Genomic DNA, 3783 nt, shown 5'->3' with positions numbered 1-3783 from the left:
AATGGTTACTCTGTTTATTTGAATAATACCTTCAATGGTCTTGCACCTAAAATGAATCTCGATCGCAGTGATACACATATTCGTGCCAAAAGATATAAAATAGTAATGATAGTACCACATACTTGTGGCACTGCCATTTGAGTCATATTGGTATAGAACGCATGAAGAAGCTCCATGTAGATGGATCTTTGGACTCAGTCGTTTTTGAAAAGATTGAGACATGCGAACCATGTCTATTGGTATATATGCATGAAGAAACTCCATGCAGATGGATCATTTGGACTCACTTGATTTTGAATCACTTGAGACATGCAAATCATACCACATGGGCAAGATGACTGAAAGGCCTCGTTTTCAGTAAGATGGAACAAGAGAGCAACTTATTGGAAGTAATACATTTTGATGTATGCAGTCCAATGAGTGCTGAGGCATGCAGTGGATATCGTTATGTTCTTACTTCACAGATGATTTGAGTAGATGCTGAGTGTATTTACTTGATGAAACAGAAGTCTGAATTATTGAAAGGTTCAAGTAATTTCAGAGTGAAGTTGAAGATCGTCGTGACAAGAGGATAAAATGTCTGTGATATGATCATAGAGATGAGCATCTGAGTTACGAGTTTGGCGCACAATTAAGACATTGTGGAAAGTGTTTCACAATTAATACCGCCTGGAACACCACAGTGTGATAGTGTGTCCGAACATCATAACTGCACCCTATTGGATATGGTGCATGCCATGATGTCTCTTATCGAATTACCACTATCGTTTATGGGTTAGGCATTAGAGATAACCGCATTCACTTTAAAAGGGGCACCACGCAATTCCGTTGAGACAACACCGTTTAGAGAAACCTAAGTTGTCGTTTCTTAAAAGTTTGGGGCTGCGATGCTTATGTGAAAAAGTTTCAAGCTGATAAGCTTGAACCCAAAGCGGATAAATGCATCTTCATAGAAAACCCAAAACAGTTGGGTATACCTCCTATTTCAGATCTGGAAGCAAAAGTAATTGCTTCTAGAAACGAGTCCTTTCTCGAGGAAAAGTTTCTCTCGAAAGAATTGAGTGGGAGGATGGTGGAGACTTGATGAGTTTATTGAACCATAACTTCAACTAGTGTGTAGCAGGGCACAGGAAGTTGTTCCTGTGGCACCTACACCAATTGAAGTGGAAGCTTATGATAGTGATCATGAAACTTCGGATCAAGTCACTACCAAACCTCGTAGGACGACAAGGATGCGTACTACTTCAGAGTGGTACGTGATCCTGTCTTGGAAGTCATGTTGCTAGACAACAATGAACCTACGAGCTATGGAGAAGCGATGGTGGGCCCATATTCCGACAAATGGTTAGAAGCCATGAAATCCGAGATAGGATCCATGTATCAGAACAAAGCATGGACTTTGGTGAACTTGCCCGATGATCGGCAAGCCATTGAGATAAATGGATTTTTAAGAAGAAGACGGACATGGACGGTAATGTTACCATCTATGAAGCTCGACTTGTGGCAAAGAGAATTTTCACAAGTTCAAGGAGTTGACTACGATGAGATTTTCTCATCCGTAGCGATGCTTAAGTCCGTCGGAATCATGTTAGCATTAGTTGCATTTATGAAATCTGGCAGATGGATGTCAAAACAAGTTTCCTTACCGGTTTTCGTAAGGAAAGGTTGTATGTGATACAATCAGAAAGGTTTTGTCCTAAGGATGCTAAAAGGTATGCTAGCTCCAGCGATCCTTCCATGGACTAGAGCAAGCATCTCGGAGTCAGAATATACGCTTTGATGGAGTGATCAAAGTTTTTGGGTTGATACAAAGTTTGTTAGAAACTTGTATTTACAATAAAGTGAGTGGGAGCGCTACAACATTTCTGATAAGTATATGTGAATGACATATTGTTGATCCGAAATGATTTCTGGAAAGCATAAAGGGTTGTTTGAAAGGAGTTTTTCAAAGAAAGACCTGGATAAAGCTGCTTTCATATTGGGCATCAAGATCTATAGAGATAGATCAAGACGCCCGATGATACTTTCAAAGAATGCACACCTTGACATGATTTTGAAAGAGTTCAAAGTAGATCAGCAAAGAAGGAGTTCTTGGCTGTGTTACAAGGTATGAGTATTGAGTAAGACTCAAGACCTGACCTGAAGGAAATATGCCCTAGAGGCAATAATAAAGTATTATTTATTTCCTTATATCATGATAAATGTTTATTATTCATGCTAGAATTGTATTAACCGGAAACATAATACATGTGTGAATACATAGACAAACGGAGTCTCACTAGTATGCCTCTACTTGACTAGCTCGTTAATCAAAGATGGTTATGTTTCCTAGCCATAGACATGAGTTGTCATTTGATTAACGGGATCACCTCATTAGGAGAATGACGTGATTGACTTGACCCATTCCGTTAGCTTAGCACTCGATCGTTTAGTATGTTGCTATTGCTTTCTTCATGACTTATACATGTTCCTATGACTATGAGATTATGCAACTCCCGTTTACCGGAGGAACACTTTGTGTGCTACCAAACGTCACAACGTAAATGGGTGATTATAAAGGTGCTCTACAGGTGTCTCCAAAGGTACTTGTTGGGTTGGCGTATTTCGAGATTAGGATTTGTCACTCCAATTGTCGGAGAGGTATCTCTGGGCCCACTCAGTAATGCACACATCACTATAAGCCTTGCAAGCATTGTGACTAATGAGTTAGTTGCGGGATGATGTGTTACGGAACGAGTAAAGAGACTTGCCGGTAACGAGATTGAACTAGGTATCGAGATACCGACGATCAAATCTCGGGCAAGTAACATACCGGTGACAAAGGGAACAATGTATGTTGTTATGCGGTCTGACCGATAAAGATCTTCGTAGAATATGTGGGAGCCAATATGGGCATCCAGGTCCTGCTATTGGTTATTGACCGGAGACGTGTCTCGGTCATGTCTACATAGTTCTCGAACCCGTAGGGTCCGCACGCTTAACGTTACGATGACAGTTTTATTGAGTTTTGATGTACCGAAGGAGTTCGGAGTCCCGGATGAGATCGGGGATATGACGAGGAGTCTCGAAATGGTCGAGACGTAAAGATCGATATATTGGACGACTATATTCGGACTTCGGAAAGGTTCCGAGAGATTCGGGTATTTTTCGGAGTACCGGAGAGTTACGGGAATTCGTATTGGGTCTTAATGGGCCATACGGGAGAGGAGAGAAAGGCCTCAAAAGGTGGCCGCACCCCTCCCCATGGTCTGGTCCGAATTGGACTAGGGAAGGGGGGCGCACCCTTCCTTCTTTCTCCTTTCCCCTTCCCTTCTCCTACTCCCACAAGGAAAGGAGGAGTCCTACTCCCGGTGGGAGTAGGACTCCCCCCTATGGCGCGCCTCTCCCCTTGGCTGGCTGCCTCCCCCTTGCTCCTTTATATACGGGGGCAGGGGGGCACCCCAGAGACACAACAATTGATCCTTGAGATCTCTTAGCCGTGTGCGGTGCCCCCCTCCACCATATTACACCTCGATAATACCGTTGCGGAGCTTAGGCGAAGCCCTGCGTCGATGGAACATCATCATCGTCACCACGCCGTCGTGCTGACGAAACTCTCCCTCAACACTCGGCTGGATCGGAGTTCGAGGGACGTCATCGAGCTGAACGTGTGTAGAACTCGGAGGTGCCGTACGTTCGGTCCTTGATCGGTCGGATCGTGAAGATGTACGACTACATCAACCGCGTTGTGATAACGCTTCCGCTGTCGGTCGACGAGGGTACGTGGACAACACTCTCCCCTCT

The sequence above is a fragment of the Aegilops tauschii genome, chromosome 6 (genome assembly GCF_002575655.3).
Source record: "Aegilops tauschii subsp. strangulata cultivar AL8/78 chromosome 6, Aet v6.0, whole genome shotgun sequence".
NCBI classification, from domain to species: Eukaryota; Viridiplantae; Streptophyta; class Magnoliopsida; order Poales; family Poaceae; genus Aegilops; species Aegilops tauschii.
Note: the sequence above shows the minus strand (reverse complement) of the source record.